The sequence below is a fragment of the Rhinolophus sinicus genome, chromosome 17 (assembly GCF_057876585.1).
Source record: "Rhinolophus sinicus isolate RSI-liver-muscle chromosome 17, RSI-T2T, whole genome shotgun sequence".
Taxonomy (NCBI): Eukaryota; Metazoa; Chordata; class Mammalia; order Chiroptera; family Rhinolophidae; genus Rhinolophus; species Rhinolophus sinicus.
This window is the reverse complement of record NC_142517.1, coordinates 211,548,840-211,566,250: the sequence shown is the minus strand read 5'-3', so window position 1 is coordinate 211,566,250 and position 17,411 is coordinate 211,548,840. Positions and strand designations below refer to the sequence as shown.

General features: G+C 52.0%; 1 long non-coding RNA gene across 2 annotated transcripts; it reads right to left on the bottom strand.

Annotated features, from left to right (window-relative positions):
* Window positions 1-855: 855 nt before the first annotated feature.
* On the bottom strand, window positions 856-15,679 carry LOC141568574 (uncharacterized). 2 transcript variants are annotated; one of them, XR_016019619.1, is made up of 4 exons: window positions 12,740-15,679; window positions 12,324-12,402; window positions 9,616-10,351; window positions 856-2,321 (listed from the first exon to the last, which is right to left on the bottom strand). It is a non-coding gene; the product is annotated as an uncharacterized LOC141568574 (long non-coding RNA). The 2 variants fall into 2 exon arrangements; XR_012491745.2 differs by lacking the exon at window positions 856-2,321 and having other exon boundaries at window positions 3,010-10,351.
* Between the last annotated feature and the right edge of the window lie 1,732 nt (window positions 15,680-17,411).

Genomic DNA, 17,411 nt, shown 5'->3' with positions numbered 1-17,411 from the left:
TATGAGTTTATAATACTCGTTTAAAAAATTCATCTCAGCTTTGGAGGATGTTAGTAAATCAACACATTACTTTGCAAAGTAAAAAGGTGAAAAGAATCAGGCATCTATCCTGCTTTCCTATAAAGACTCTCCCTCAGAGTAACTGAGAGGAAGTTTCTCTTTATGGCGGTACTCCAATTAATTAAGTAAAGGAATGGCAGGATAAGAATGTGACTGATTTACCGCCCCTCATGAAATAATGGACCTAGCACTGAGCATCGATGCCTGCTCACATCACAGAGAGACAACCAGGCAGTATGCACCTGTGCTGGGATAACACACACCCACTATGAAGGATGCCTGTTGAAAAGTCACATTGGAAACCCAACAGTCGGTCTGCATCTTCCAGTGCCAAGCCTATGGGTGATCGGTCATTGGCCATACTGGGGGCAGGGAGAAGGGCGATCTTTCATTTCCCTTCTTGTCCTTTACTTTCTGATTCAAAGAGAGTTTAGGGTCTTGTAAGATCCTGGATGTGGCATGGTCACAGTTGAAAGAAATAATAAGGTGCAGAGTTGGATTCAAAGTGCCATAACCCCTTGAGACAGGTATTCCTTTTAAGCATTTTACAGATGAAGAAAATGAGTTTCCTAAAGTCTACAGCTAGCTTACACAGACCCAGGATTCAAAACTAGACCTTTTTTTTTAACGCACGTAATGGAGCCTGCCGTATACCTCACATTTCCTCAATAAAAACAGTTGCTTAGGATTTTTCAGCTCACCAGACACCTGATAGTCTCGTGCGTTTTCATTGTAATGGGAATGGTCATGAAATCAGAAAGAAAATACATTCAAAACTTTTTTGTGAATTTGGCATTTTATTTATAGATTTTTAAATCCCTTGTCTCTAAAGGATAAACTATGTTTGTCTTGCAAAGCCTAGCTTTGTAGGGAAAACAAAACAAAATCTTTGGAACATGTGTATTTTCCATAAAAACAAACAGCAATCAATGTTGCTACAGTCATGGAAACTCTGAATGTCTTCACCAAGGCATAATTCAAACACAGCTGAAATATGTTTTATTTAAAAAGTTTCCCCCAAAGTTGTCTCCTACTGGTTGATATCTTCAACATGTCCATTTGTTTGATTTTTAGCAGTTGGCTCTCACTATTACATATGGATGGAAGGAGGAGGATTTGAGGTGAATTAATGAATTTTCTGAAATGTGACATGTGTCCTAGTTTTCTGAGCATTCTTTTAAGTGGCCGATGTGTTGACACAACTGTTTACTTTTACCCTGATCGCTCACATGGTGTGACCTACCAGACGCAGGCAGGTCATGAAGAGCAAGTCACGCTTCTTGGCTCTCCAGAAACGTCCATCTTCATGCTGTCTTGTTGGGATGGTGGCACCTGAGTGGCCTCGGGTGGGGCTGGTTCCTGGGAGTCAGCTCTGTGCTCTGCGCCTGTTTGGGACCCTAACCCAATCAGTCATCAGCACCGAAGTTGACCAGTTCACTAAAGAAACCAAAAGCAGTCTGTTCCACTTCCTCAGACAAATGGCTGTGAGCCGAGCCCCAGAGTGTGGAAGTCAGCCCAGGTGTTACTGTACCAGCTATCACAACACATGGGGACACGCAGGTGATGGCAGAGTCTGGGCTGATAGAATCTTCTGGAAAGTTGCGGCTACCCAAAAACTCTTCAACTTTCTCTTCTAAAATATTTCACTTCACTTCCCTGCCTGTGTCTGCATAGGAACGCTCACTGAGCTGTTCTACGATAATCGGTTTCTGGCGTGAGCCCCCAGGAAAAGAGGCAAGAGTGCCCCCAGCACTGCGCTGGCAAGGAGCAGACAGGAAAGTGAGCTCTGTTCCTCCTGCTCTGCCCTTCTCAGAAAAAGTGGAGGGGATTGAGTTTTCTTTTCCACTTCCTCGGAGGCTTCCAACATTTGAATCCAAATAGCTTCACGATCTCTTTCCTGTGCCCCGAGTTGTAAGTGTCGGTGAGGACGGCTCTCCCACAAACACTGGAGTCCAGGATGGAGGTGGAACAGGCGGCTCTCGTTCTGCAGCAGCGGAGACGTCCATTCTCGGAACCCAGACTGCCCAGAGCTCTGCGGCGGACGTGCTGAGGATGGAAGTCTGCGGTCTTATCCTCAGCAACAACCAGCAGCTGAGCACGTCTCATTCAGACTTCCCAGAAAGCTGAAGAAAAGTCACCTTCCAGCGAGATCAAGCAGAGAAAATGTGACGCTCAAAGGGCTGGGGCGAGGTTCTCACTTGTTCTCAGTTGTTCACAAGTCCCGAGTTCCCAGAAAAGAGAGCCGGAGGGCCGCGTCCTGCCTGTGGGGATGGAAATGCAGCTTTTGTTGCTTAAGCCCCTGGGATGCAGTTTGTCCCTGGTGTCCCAATCCTCTGGCACCGTCGGAGCCAGCTGTCCTGCCAGCCTCAGTGGAGATGTGTGTGACTGAGGGAGGTGGTGGCCCAGCACCTTCCTTGTGTGAGGCACATAACTCTGCACCTACACACAGGTTCTCCTGAGCCCCCGGGAAGCACTGCGCAGCCAGATGGAGGGAGCGGTGCCTGCAATGGCCTTGGCCTCTCAGGATGGAAGTCCACCCCTCGGCTTTTTCCAGCCAATCCCATTGCTCAGACCCGTGCACTCCCACCCAAAGGGAAGGCAGGAGTAGACCAGGTGTCCTGGGCCCTTGGCCTCCTGTCCTCGAGCCGGCCCTGCCCCCAGCCCCAGCCCCCAGAAGAAGTGCATGCTGAGCTCAGGAGAGGGGCCAGGACTCGGATCCGCCTAGGGGAGCCCTCAGGGGGTTGTTAGAAACCTGAGAGGCCGTCCTCTGCTCAGTAGATGTGCTGAATTGGGTGCCTGCAGCCCGCAAGCTTCTCCGGAGGGAGAGGGCACCCTCCACGTCCCCACCCCCCTCCAAGGCTCTGTCACCTGACGTTTCCCACCTGCTCCACCTCCCTGGGAGGTCCACATTAGGGAGGCCACCCCACCCCCACCCCCGACCCCGCAGGATGTGCCTGTTGCAGGTAATTTAGCCCATCAGTCAGCGCTGGCAGGAACCACATTCATTACATCCAAACGACACTTGTCAGGAGAAAAGGAAGGACACGGGAGAGTCCTGAAGCCTCCAAAAGCCAGTCCCCTGCACCCATTTCACGCAGTGCCGAGCAAGCGAGCCACGTGTTCCTTCTGTGCCCTGTGCTTGGCATGAAGCACCACGCGGTCCACAGCACAGAGCAGCAGCCGGCACTCGCTGGGCCCTGGGGTTGCCACTTCCCACCTCTGAGACTGGTTTCTCGTCTCGCAGGATCATGCCAGTCTCCCCGTCTCACCAGGTTAACTGTGAGAAAGGCTGAGCATCTCAAATTGCACCCCAAACGGCATTTCTGGTTTCTTTTCTTTTATATTCATCACCACCCCACACTTGGAAGAGTAGTAAAAGGACAAACTCTGACCCCGGAGGCTGTGCCTCCTCAGATGCTGCCGCGCACACAGCCCAGTCTGAGGTCACCGCTGGGCACGGGCGCCACGCCGGCCCAGAGCTCCCAGGACAGAAGAGGCAGTTCCATGATGTCAGAAATCGCAGGGGCGAGACAAGCTTCTGAAACGGAGACCGTCCTGAAGCACATGTGTTCCCGCGTTTGAATAATTTATTTCTAACAATGAAAGCGCCCTGCTGCCAGGCTCTGTTACCCTGCTGCCCCTCTCACTCGCCACACAATAAGCCACCCGGGGAGTCTGTGTGTCCTGCGAGAGCCCCCCAGGTCAGCGGCTCCTCACCCAGAAGCTGGAGCAAACAGCCTGGGCCAGGGACAAGCCAGGGACAAGCCAGGGACAAAGGGCCCGTGGGCTGGCCAAGATCAGCCGTTTGTCCTCAGACGGCACCTGTCAGAACTTACGTTCCTCTCATCTCCCCACTGGGCACCACAGTACCTCAGCTCTCACTGGCGGGATTTGGGTCAGCCATCTACCTCCAGACACCATCCCTCTCAACGGGGAGGCCTGGCTGGCCCTAGTCCCCCAGCTTGGTGTGAAAGCCATGCAGTTGACAGCTTTCCATACTTGCCCACCAAGTGTCCACTCGATTCCAGGCAGCTCCATCTTCCCGCCTGGGCCCCTCATTCTTAACGCCCAGTGACATTCCTGCCGCCCCGCCTGGCCCTCCGCCTGGCTGCTCCCTGGGCTGCAGACGTAGCGCTAATCTGAACGCGCCCTCTGGCTCCCATGGCCCTGGAGGCCCTGCTGCATTTCCCCAGCTTCCAGGGCTTGTCTAATAAGCTGGCTGCCTCACTGCGCTGTGAGCAATCCATCTTGGTCCCACTTCTGGCTGGTACAGTAACCGGTCCTCCGGCTCACGTGCCTGTGAGCACTGTTGGTCTTTTGCTCCTGTTTCCACACTGTGTCTACACGCTGGCAGGAGCTCAGGTGACATTCTTTAGATCTGAACAGTGTGAGCCAAGCTGACAGTGACCGAGAGGGAGGCGGGGTGGGGCGGGGGCTCCTCTCCTGCACAGGCATCGGTCAACAGGCGGTCCCTTGTCAAGGGCCCGAGGAGCCCAAGTTGTCCATTTCATCAGTGTTATTTTGCTGCGTGACAACCTTAGTGGCCTTAAATGACATATTTCTTCCCTCCCAGTTCCTCTGGGTGAGGAGCCCAGGCCTGGCTTCTCTGGACACTCTGTGTCAGGATCTCACCAAGCTTTAACCCCAGTCTGGGCAAAGCCCCTTCCAGCTCCGATGCTATTGGCAGAGTTCCGCCCTTGAGACTGCCAGGCTGAGGCCTGTTTCCTGGCTGGTTGCTCCAGCACCAAGAAGCTGACCAGAGCTCTTTGCCACGTGGCCATCTCCGTAGACCATGTCAGCATGGGCCAGCAGCTTACTTCTTCCAGGCAGCAAGGGATCGTCTGTCTCTAGTCTAGGACAGAGGGTGACAGGAGGGTCAAATGACAGAACGTGACAGGAGGGTGACATCCCATCACCTGTGGTGGGCCCACACCCGAGCTGCGGGGATCACAGGCGGATGCCAGGGGGCAGGGACCACTGGCCACCACCACACCCTTCTCCCTGAGTCAGGTGCTCTCTGTGCCTCACTGGTCTCCGGTTTGTTTCCGTGTTTGGGGATGTTTTAGAATGCAAGCCCCCAAAGACCAGCATTAAAGCTGGAGGGACCCGGGGCGTCATCAAGCCCAGCCCCTGATTTAGACCTGGGCACCACGGCTACGGAGAGTCAGAGCTCCCGCAAGGCTCCAAGACCAGTAGGCGCGGAGAACGGCGGCGAAATCCGGGACGCGCCCTCTAAGAACCAGCTGCTTGCGCCGCCGCGCTAACTCAGTGGCGGTTTGCCTCAGGCCGCCTGGCACGGGTTGATGTCTCCTGTCACTTTGGATTGGCTGCACCACTTTGTCCTCCCTTTGCGTGGACTGCATTGGTGTCACCCCCTCTGGTTTCGTCCTCTCGATGACAACCACTCGAGATCCTCAGCTGGGAGCTCCCGGAGGGAGACGCTTTACCAGGAAACAACACAAGGCGGGGACGACTTACAAAGGGAACAGACATCTCCTTGGGGATCCTATGATAATCTAAACACTCCTCTGAGAGACATGAGCTTTGTCTGAAGGAGAGAAAGTTGCTCACACATGAAGAATGTGAGGGATAAAGTGAGACCCACTGGTGCCACCGTGGAGCAGGTGTCCTCCTCGCCACGTGACCTCTCTGTCCCCCAGCTCCCTGCTGTGGCACACAGCTCAGGGCTGGACAGCGTTTACACCTGCAGGCCCGAAACAAAATAAGGACAAACATGCACGGATGTGCAAGCAAGTGTGACTCCCAAAGGCAACGTGACCGTGCCGTTGGCAGCCCTGACTCCACGTGCTCATGGAGTCTGGATCACACGGAGTTCTGGAGCCTGCGGCCGGTCCCTCGTCCCAGCCAGCCGCGGCGGCGGCCGCAGTCGCTTTCTACTCCCTGCTGGTCTTTACAGGAAAACAGATTGAGGCACCCAAGTAAGCAGACAGGAAACAGATACCCCCCTTTCGGATGGCGACTTCAGAAAATCTTTTTAGAAACCTAGCTCAGGCACCCAAATTAGGTGTGTTTCAGTTAAAATAAACTCCCTGGCCATTCCACTCCTCATCCCACAAAACAAGAACCTCATAAAGAACCTTCCGGCAACTTCTAACCAGTGTTCAGTGCCCCCCCCACCCCCGCCCCCGGGGACATCTGTTTCTGAAAGCAGATTGCATTCAGCTGATGTATTCGCCAGATCAGTGGGACGTGCCCCTCGGCTTAAAATTGTCGAGTGTGTGCTGTTGGGGGGGCTGGAGGGGCACAGATGTCAGGCAAACCTTTTTAGCACACACAACCTCTGACGCACGAGTGTCTGCTGAAGTTAATTCGGGGCGGCATCTCCCCCCATGACTCACCAGTGGGTGGACGAGAGAGCCTCCTGCTGACCTCTGCAGCCATTGGGGCCCTTCAGAGTGTGAAATTTCAATTTCTACATCAGAGCTTTGCATGTCAGGCCCGAAAAATGCTTCATGTGGGAGCGACGTTGATGCTTTCCAGGTCGGCATTCGGGCTGGGGGGCCGGGCGGGAGGAGGACAAGGATGACTCCTGCCAGGCACACATCGGGTTTGCAAACCGTGTGGTAAACACACCGTCCCCCCGGCGGTCACTCCTTCCAGAGGATCCAGTTCCCCAAAGCCATATGCGATGGCCGGACTGCGTTCAGCCTCGGGGTTCCCCAAACTCCAGCTCACAGGCCCCCATTCCACCTTTCTGCAGCCAGACATGAAAGGGACACGGGTCGATGACAAAGCAGAGCCCAGAGAGGCCATGGGATCCTTGCCGGGCCACAGAGGAGGCAGGTGACCTGGGACTCTGGCCTCATGGCCTTCATTCCTCATGGTCTCACCTCCCTGTTCTCCCAACACCAGGTCTTCCCACGCACGCCCCCCTCCACCTCCCAACATGCACCCCCTCGCGCCCGAAGCCCTTCTCTCTAAATGGAATCCATGCAAAACCCAAGCACATAGCTGAGCTCTCTGCTCTCGGTGAGATGCAGAAATATGGCCTGTCCGTCTGCCAGGTGACAAAACAACTGTGTGCTCTTCTTCCAGCACTGCTAGCAGTCACAAGGGAGAGGGGATGGGACAAAGGACAAGAAACAGGGCCGTCATTGCAGAGGTGGCTTTGGGCAGGCCTCCACTCCCCTGCGGTCACAGGCTCATTTCTGAGAGTGCCTTCCTGAGGCAGGCTCTAGGATGCAAATTCTGGTAGCCTGGGAGTCCTGTGTGGGCCCCAGAAAGAGGAGGGTGTGGGGCCTCCGGCCTTTGGAAGGGTCACAATCACCTCTGTGCCTTGAGGAAGACCCAGTCACAACGGGCCGACCATGTCTACACCTGGGCAGCGCTTTGCAAACCAGCCCCTTCAGTCCACACCGCGTGGGTGCAGGGTGTTGGGAGCCCAGGCACAAGCTGCTGGTGCCGAAACCAAGGTATGACAGAGCGTGGGGAGCGAAGGGACTTGCCTGAAGAGTATTAGCAAGTAAATTCATCAGTACTCAGTGGCTGACTGGGTGCAGGGAGCGCGGGCGACAGGCAGCGCGGGCCACTCATGTCTAATGTGGGCCTCGGGCAATGAGGAGCAGAGAGCGCGCGGGAGGGGGTGAGCGCGCCCTTCACTGGCTTCCCAGGCTCTCTGTGACATCCAGCCGCAGGCAGCTGGTGGCAGGTCAGAGCCGACGACCTCAATCCGAAGCCCTCCGAGTAAAAGGTTCCAATGGGATCTTTACCCCAAGTCTCGTAACGTGAGGAGTGTGGACTGAGATATGTTTTTGCATTTTACTCAGCTGTGCTTATTGATGGCTGGGAGGTGACAATTCAATGCACATGGATCTAAGGGGACATAATTTGGGTCAGTGGTTCCCAAATAAGAAGTGACACCTTGAGGGCACAAGATGACTCTCTGGGGTATGAGGAAAATGTGGTATTTAAAAAACAAGAAATTAACTTTCCCAATATCTGAAAGACAGACTGAGTGTTGTATGTGTCACATATGTGCAAGGAATCCTTAAGTTTGTATGGATGAGGGGCCATTGTCACCATAGTCAAGAGAGAGAGACAGCCGATTTGGAAAAGACAGCCCCCAGGTGCGGCCCCCGCACAGGTGTGCTCTCCCCCTGACCTGGACAGAGCAGGTGAGGCGCGGGCCTGGAAGCCAGAAGGTACAGTGCGGTTTTCCTGGAGTAACTCAAGGACAAAATATGATCTTGGGTAGAATCATTCCATATCGTCCTGGGTCGCTACACTGCACACAGTCTGCACACACGTGCATGCACACATCTGGTCAGCGGAGTGACGGGATTGGCCTAAGTAGGTGGGGTTCCACACCCACTCTCCCCGCTTCAAGTAGCAAGAAAGGGCTTCTCCATAAAATCCCAAGCAAGATGGTGGGTGTCCTTCGGCCACATACAGGGAAACCTCTGGTTGGTGGCCAGTGCCCCTTAGAACTGGACCACAGTCCCCTTGGTCGGTCACGTGCACGCTCTGCCCCGGGGCACCCGGCTCAGCGCCCCTCCCCCAGCGCACTGTGCTTTGTGAATTCGAATTCACACCAGCCATGTGTGTGCAAGAGCTCGTCCCGCTCTCCATGCAGGATCCTTTACAAGCAGCGAAGACGCCTGCTCCCCAAGTCTCCCCTGGATTGGCTGGTTGCTCTAGCTCCTGCCTCCACACCATACATCTCTCTGCGGAGCCCCGGGTCCATGTGTGGAGAGCGTCCGGAAGGCAGCGCTCCATGTTTTAGGGCTGGGGCCCAGACCAAGGTTTAGTGCCACCAAGCGCCTTGCCAGGTGGCATGAGCCCGCCAGCCACTCCCAGGCGTAGGACTCTGCCCAGCCATGCCACGTGCTCAGCCTCAGTCTGGGCTGTGAGGCGGGGGAGCCCCACGGTGGCACCAGCACTGCGTGCATGAAGGACTCCGTGACCCAAACCAAACCAGCACTTTAGAATAGCAGCCACCTTGTTCCCACGGACACTTGTAAGTCTACGCTCCACCCACGATGTCAAAACAATGAGAAATCAGCTAAAAATGAAATCGGGGCCTGGACCCATCCTCACGAGCTGAGCGACCTCAGCCTGACCTTGCAGCCCAGCGGTAGTTGGTGGGATGCGGGGGGACAACGTGGCTCCAGCAGGGGTTTCTGCCTTTGTTCGGCAGCTGACCGTCGCGCCTCAGCCTTGCTGGACCTCCCTCATGCCTGTGTCTGAGAAATGGTGACAGCCCTAGTTAAACCCAGGAGCCCCACCCCAGCTGGAAGCATTTCCCCTGGACCCCGGGACCCATATTTGATAAATTAACTGAGCGAATGAAGGAAGAAACTGCAAAGCCAGGGCTGCCCCTCGAGGAGGGGGCCTGGCAGTAATGGGGTGCAGATGACCTGGGGACGCACCTCCCAGAGATCACCACCATTCAGAGGTGCCACATATGCCCTATCTGCTCAGAGCTGTAGCGTGGCGTTACCTGGTTCTCCTAGTACCTCTGCGAGGCACCAACTGTCACCATATTGCACGCAGGCGGACTGGGGGACGGAGAAGGGAGAGGCTTCGGAAACTCACCCAGGTCTCCCTGTGGGGAAGTCCCTGTTCAAAGCCAGGTCCGGCTGCCTTTAACTTATGTTCGGAACCGGTGAGGTGCGCTGCTGGTGAACTGTGTGTTAATGCAACCGCGTGCTTGCCAGGCTGTGCAGAGACGGGGCGGGAGCAAAGCAGCAGTGGGCAGCCTGTTGAGAGCCAAATCCAGGGCCCTGGGGCAGGCAGCGGTGATGGAGCATGGCCACCCCCACCCTCCATCTCCATCTTCCTCACGCACAATCCTGTCCAGCCACCAGGTCCTGTCTAACTAGCCCCAGGATGCCCTTCGGCCGCTAGTCAGCCTCCCAGGATTCCACCGCAGGAAACAGTCGTGTCCTGGACCTGGCCTGGAGCAGGCTGCCCTATCCCAGGAAAGCACACTGTGGGCACCTTCCAGTACGTCCCAGCTGCGCGCTGTGCCCACATGAGCACTGCTGCTGCTGCTGCGTCTGTTTAGAAGTAGTAAGTCAGCAGCCGCTGACAAGCGGGATTGGCATCGCGTGAATCAACAGTCCAAGCTGCCCCGGCCCTCGTTCCGCAGGCCACACGTGTGTGGCTTTGTGTTGCAAGAGCACTCGCTCTGCCGCCTCTCCCAAGGCTCATGGCTGCACCTGTGACGGGGCTTCCAGGTGGGCAATGGCCTCCGGGGCGCGGTGACATTGCCAGATATCTCACCTTTTTGTGAGTGTTCAAAAGGGGCACAGAGTAGGATGCTTTGAATCTGCAATTGAAAATAAGAGAGACATTAAAGGCCATCCTGCCATGAATTCCTGGGTGGCCATTAGCAAGCCACTTTAACGGCCTGGCTCTCAGTACCCAAGTCCAAACGCTGGTTTCGACAGTCCCTTCCAGCCACGACAGCCGACGTCCTCACAGCTCCTTGAGCGCAGATAGATCATGATTAAAATGCACCTAAGTACTAGAGACACTTGGACATCTCCCCACCCTTCAACGGCTGTCAGACAGCTTTTCCATTGCCCTAAGAATATCCATCATTTACTGGTCTGTTACTAAGATCCAGACACTGGGCCAAACCCTGAAATCGTGCTCGGATTAGCCCCTCTCCACCACTCTCCCAGGCAGCTCAGCACGGCTGCAGGGTCCTTTCATCCCAAGGCAGGTTGTCACCACCACGGCGGCACCACCACGGCGTCGTGTGAATTGCATTCTACTTTCTCGCAAGGAGCAGAATTAGTGTTGTGTTGGGTGCACGCGGGCTGTCACCTCATCTCCACCCCCCTCCCACATCCCAGATGCCGAGGGCCCGTGGACTGTGAAATTAGCAAAGGGTCATGTGCCTGTGAGGGGACAATAATGGACATGCTACTCAGAGCAGAACCGTGTCGGAGGCCAGGAAGGTGTTAGTATTTGCAGACATTTGAAAGCTATACAATTGAAATCATCTGCAATGAGTGTGTTATAAACAAGTCATGTGTTCACTCTACATTTTTCCTAAATATAAAACAGATTTGGATGGATTGTGTGTCAGTGGTGCAAGAGCCGTGGCCACGAACGTGGAGACGTGTTCATGCAGTCCAGGGGACCTCAGTCACATCTCTGTGAGCAGAACCCCCTCCTCCTTCTGGCCCCAAGGTGACTGTTTCCAGAAAAGCTTTAGCTGCTAAGCCCAGACGTCGGCTACATCAACTCACTCAGCTGCTTAAACTGAAAGACGGGTTCTTCAGAACTTAAGTGCAACATATATTCACGAAGGGGATTTCGTATCTGCAGCTTCCTTATTGTGTGACCATCACACTGTCACATTCTCATGGCGTAGAGTCAGGCGGTCAGTTTTTCCATCAGATTAGAACCACAGAGTCCGGGTTGTTGAACTGGAAGGGGTGTCAGAGCTCCGCTTCTCAGATGGGTCCATTTTACAGATGGGAAACGAGGCGACGTGGGAGACTCGCCTTGTCCGCGGCCACAGGGGTCGGTTCCACTACTGGAACGTGAGTCCAAGTCTTCAGACTCCAAACCGAGTTCTCTCCAGAGCTCATGGGTCCCGTCTTTAATCCACGTGGGAATGAGATCAGAAAACGGAGGTTTGCAAATGTCTTCAATACGCCTTCTGTTGCTCAAGATGAGTCCGTTGTACGAAGACAGAATGTTTATGGAAAATCACCTCCTCAAAAACTTTATTTTTCTGACCATCATCATCTGTTTGTGGAAAAACATAGCCCAGCGATAAACAACATCAGAAGGTCTGGCGCAAACCAGAGTTTGTTGCTGGGGTTTTCTTTTGCTATGTACAGAGGACTTTCGTTCTTGCCAAGCTCATTCCCTGTGTTGTGTAAAACTCTTCATCTGCAGCTGCATGGCCCTGAGATAAAGTAACTACCATTTTATATTGAGCAGAGAGCAGAGGTGAGAAACTTTCTCCATTAAAGGCCAGATAGTAAATAATTTGAGCTTTGAGGGCCAAATGGTCCTTCCTGCAACTGCTCAACGCTGCCCTTCTAGCATGGAAGCTGCCATAGACGCTGCGTAAACAAATGAGCATGGCTGTGTGCTAATAAAACTTTATTTCCGAAAACAGGCAGAGGGCCAGACTGGGCCTGCAGCTCCGAGTTTGCTGACCCATTTTATATGATGCCAACATACTTGAGTGGAAAGTTCAGTGAATCGTTGTGGTATCAATGGATATATTCGGGACTTTTACAAGCATCAGTTAAGCACTCTACCAACTTACTGACCTTTTAACGTTTTGCCTGGGCATGCTGTCATTGTGTGGTTGTCATCGCTGTCACATTTCAGAAAATTTTTCAAGGCATGCTGTTGGGAAACGTAGAGGAAGGGTCAGCCATGAGTATTTTCTAGATGTTCCACAAAGCTAGGGAGCATCTACAAATGCATGAATAATGATAAAGATCTTGGGTACAGGGATTTTTTTTCTCTCTCATGATCACTTTATGAACTAATCCTAAGCACCCTTCTTCCACATTGAGAATATTTCCAGTGAGGTCGAGAAAGCTCCACCTCTGGATTTCTACAGCGTGAACGGTGGCACATCGTGTAACAGCACAGCACACCACCAGCCACGTGGTGCAAGCTGCCTGTTAGGGAAGGTCTGACAAAGTCTGTCTGAGGGAACGCTTCCTGCATCACTCACTTGCCACCTGAGCCTGGCTGCTCCTTACAGATCTGCTGGCGTCACAACAGGCTTTGTTCCCCGGGTGTGCAGGGAAGAGACAGCCCAGAGCATGGGGATGTCTCCAAACCAAGGGACTCGTAAAGCACATCAAAGTATCCTACAGGAAAACATATGAAAAGAATGAATTAAGATGCAAAACAGGGCATAATGAATGAGTAAAGAGAAAAACTGAAATGGATTAATAAATCCAACAGCTGGGTCTCTGAAAAGATGAAAACGTGTAAACCACTGAGAATCCTAATTATTGAGAAAATAAAGAAAAATACACACTGTTGGGACTCTTCAAAGGGATATATAAGATATAGTGGAAATTTTAAAATACTAACAAATGTTCTAATAGACCCATGCTACTGTGTTTGGAAAAAAGAATCTCAAAACAGTAACTTCTCTAAAATAACAAATTGCCGACAGTGGTTCTGTGCAAGGGAGACTATCTGTAAGATTTGGGGGCCTAGTAAACACACCGTGTTTCCCTCTGGGGGAAAACAGGACACGGAGACAGGCAGGTGTGCAGCACAGCATCAGTGTCAACACTGGGACACCATGAGGACGCTGGCTTGGAGCCCACAGGCTTCCTGCAGCCCCTCCCCTGCCTCCCCCAGGTCTGCCCTCAGGCAGCCCAGGAAGTATGTTGTCACTAGGATTGTCACCTCGCCCTCGTCTGGAGGAGAGGAAACAACCCCCCAGTGCTTGAAACCTGGTAATAAATTAGCAAGAGAAATGGAGGTGCAGACACCTGTCTCACCACCCACCAGCCTGAAAACCCCTTTCCATGTGGAAATCCGAGCCAGTGAGCCCTCCACTTGAGGCTGGAGCCTGCCGCACGGAGGCAATTTGGACAGAACAAGGAAACAAGAAATCGGAGAGGAAACAAAAGAACAAAAATCTACCTCCAAAAAGTACCTCATGATGATGGTCTTACCAGAAAATTATTTCAAGCTTTCAAATAACACATAGCAACTGTGGTAAATGGTCTTTCAGAATAGAAAAGAAACTTTTAATTAAAACAAGTGGAAATGTTTACAGTTCATCTTAGAACCAAACATAATTCTTTCACCAGATTTCTCTTGTGAACATACGTGCCAAATTCCTATGTAAAGAACTAGGAAAGAAAGACCAGTGGTCTACAGAGGGAAAAAAAAACACTATCACCACGTAGAGATTACTCCTGGGCTGCAACGTGAGAAATCTATGAATAAAAATCATGTCAATTGGTCAAAGGATAAAAACCATATGATCATTTTAATAAAAGCCAAAAGGGCTTTTGATAAAATTTCATATGCATTCTTCATTTTATGTACACACACACACACACACACACACACACACACACACACGCTCACACTGGCTCCAAGACTGGCTTACCAGCGCTCATGGCAGATTGCATCTTACCCCCTGGTTAGATTGCTCTTACACCATGAGGTTCCGGTGTGTTCACATATGAGAAGGGAAAAAGCAGACGGACAGAGCTGGCCATGAGGGAGGGGTGGGGTGGGGGGAGCTGTGCAGGCACATGAGCGGCCCAGTCAAGAGCCGTCGTCTCACCGGGAAAGAGGAGACGGAAAGGGTAGGGCTGCCAGATAAAATGCAGGACAGCCAATTATATTTGAATTTTAGATAAACAAGAAATATTTTTTTTTACTATAGGAATGTCCCAAATATCCCATGGGACGTACTTATACTAAAAAATTATGTATTATTTGTCTGAAGTTCAAATGTAGCTACATGTCCTGTACGTATTTTTATTTGCTAAATCTGGCAATCCTACTAAGAGGCTACACCAGAGTTGAGCTCCCAGGTCAGAGAAGCATGCAGCACAGCAGACCAGAGGGCTCCCAAGAACTTGAAAACACCCAACAAGGTGAAAAAGCCAGCATTTGCTCCCCAGGCCCATGGACACGCAGCCACAGCCCAAAGAGCAGGCTGAAGTCAGCCCCCTGGCAAGGAAGCAACACCTGCAGCTTGCCGTCCCTTCCCACACACGCTGGAAGCACAGAGCTCAAGCTCTGACAAGCGAGGAGAAGGCAGATATGCTGCCCTGTGCACACTCCCCAGGAGGAGGGGGAGCGGGCGCAGAAAAAGAGGTCAAGGCAGGTCCCCTTCTTGCTTCAAGGTCCTCAGATCACAGCATGGGGGAAGGGATGAGCTTTAAACAGGACTTGAGAGTGGATGGATTTTAATAACCAAAACTGACCAGGGAGTTGTAGAATCTGCCCACCATGTTCCTGAGATGTGTGTTGCCATTGAGATGGTAAGTAGAGGAAAATAAAATCTTTGTATCATTTAATGCACCAGCCAATGCCTTGATTAATGATGAAATACTAGAGCTATTCCCATTATAACAAAAACTAAAACAAAGCTACCTCCGCTGTTATTATTAAATAACCTATGGTTCTGGAATTGCTAGCCAATGCAGGTAGAAAAGAAAACAAAATAGGAGACAGTATATTGGAAAGAAGGTAGCAATTATTATTTGCAAATGCTACAATTTTCCAACTGAAAAATTATGGGAATGAGAATTCAGGAAGCTGCCAAAATAAATATGTCAATATCAACTTGCTCCTTCCTCTCCCCACTCCCACTGAGGTCTACGGACCATCAGAGAGCAACCAAATGCATTTTGAGAGTCAAAGGTTCACAGGCATGGTAGGGATGAAATATTCGGCAATGCATTTGTGTACATTCTTCTTTTGCGTGTCTGAGCATCTCATCCCCTCCTTAATCAGGGGCACACTCTGCCCTGGAGAGGGAGGGAGATTAGGATTATTAGAGTAGGAAAGCAAACTGAAATGAAAGGCTTAACATTCATCTCTTACTTGAAAAATAGGAACTTCGTATCTGTAGCAAGAAAGCAAGACTTTGCTGAGACAGAAAAAGGACGTCTCCTGCTTCAGTACTCAGGAGGTAATCTATCTAGTAGCTTCACAGCAGTTCTGTATAATATGAGATCCTCTCCCACCAGGGAAAGAAGGAGAACGCCCCCTTCCTGTCCGGGGGAGAACTGCAGGTAGAATGAGAGAAGGACTCGTGGACTGAAACTCGTTCCAGGCGCAGTGTCTGAGAGGCCGAGGGGGATGCCACCGGCAGAGGGGCTTCTGCCTGCTTTCCTGCTTGGAAGCCCAGAGAAGATGCCCCTGCACACTGACCATCAGACGTGGTCACGTCCTCAGTGAGCAGAGCAGCATGACTGCACGGAGCCTCCCTCAGCTTGACTGTGCCATGACACGCCCAGAATCCCTGCCCGCCTGGGGGAGGCCAACGGAGGAGTGCTGCGTTCAGAGCCTGCCCTTGGGAGCGGGCTGGGGGTGCGTGACCCTGCGGCAAAGGTCACAAAGGAAGCCAGGGCAGATGGAGAAGTGGGGGAAGCAGAGCGTCTCTGGTGTGCCCCAGCCAGGATGGGTCACAGGTAGCAGAGGGCGATGACAGCACCCACCAGGAACACGACCAAGCACAAGGAGACCAGCACTGACCCCACCACCACAGCGTTCAGAAACACGCCAGCAATGAACTGTGGGGACCCACCAGGGAGCAGAGGGCGGGTCTGCAGCAGAAGCCAGCAAGACTCCAGGGACCCACAAGAACCGGCCATACCCCTGCCCCCAGCCCCGACGCCCACCCAGAGGCAAGCATGGCAGGGATGATGACATTCTTAAGGTGGGGAGTCTGTCTGAGTCACGCAACAGAAGCTGAGAAATTACTGGAATGACTGCAGGCTGTTATATCGCTTTTGCCTGCAGCCCAGCTAGTGGTGAGGACGTGGCGACAGAAGAAACAAACATTTTGTTTGCATGTTAGTTATTAATGAGGAAATGTACAACCCTCCGCAGAATGTTTTGTGTGTTGTTCATTTGGATGATTCTCTAGAAAACAGTGCAGCCCATCCTGAGTCGCACGGACAGCCACATCTGGACCGAGGAATGCCCCTTGACCTCCGTGCCTACGTTTGCTTGGGTGTTGAAACCACACTGGCACTAAGAACTTTCATTTTTTTAAATTGAGGTATAATTGACATATTACATTGGTTGCAGGTGTACTTTAATTGTTTTAGATAACAGAAAATAAGAGAGGGAAGTTTATATTTATACATTTATTCATTTATTCATTCAACAAATACTTGCCACACATATGCTAGGCACGAACAATAGTGAGGTAGATGGATGGATAGACAGACAGACTGGTAGACACATACATACATGGATACATAGACACATAGTTACATAGGTAGAAACTTAGAGACATACACAAACTCTAGGTTAGGTTTTGATAAGTGTCTGTGAAGTTTTCAGTGGAATAACACTGATAAGGATTGCCAGGGCAACGACTGGAGAAAGTTGTTCATTTTGCATCATTTTACATCAGGTAGTCAGGCAGGAGCACTGTGATGAAGTGACATTTGAGCTGAGCAGAGGCCCCTGATGCCGAGGACAGACAGCACACACACCAGTCCTGCTGGTCACTGGGCAAACTCCAGAGATGGGTGAGTTGCGGGTGTGAGGGTCCCTGCACAGGAATGTGACACTGACCGGGAACCAGGAGTGCTGGACAGGAGGCCCAGGAGAGGGAGCCGGACACGGGCTACAACAGAAATCTCTACCTAACTAAACTGACATACAAGAATTAGGGAGAAATG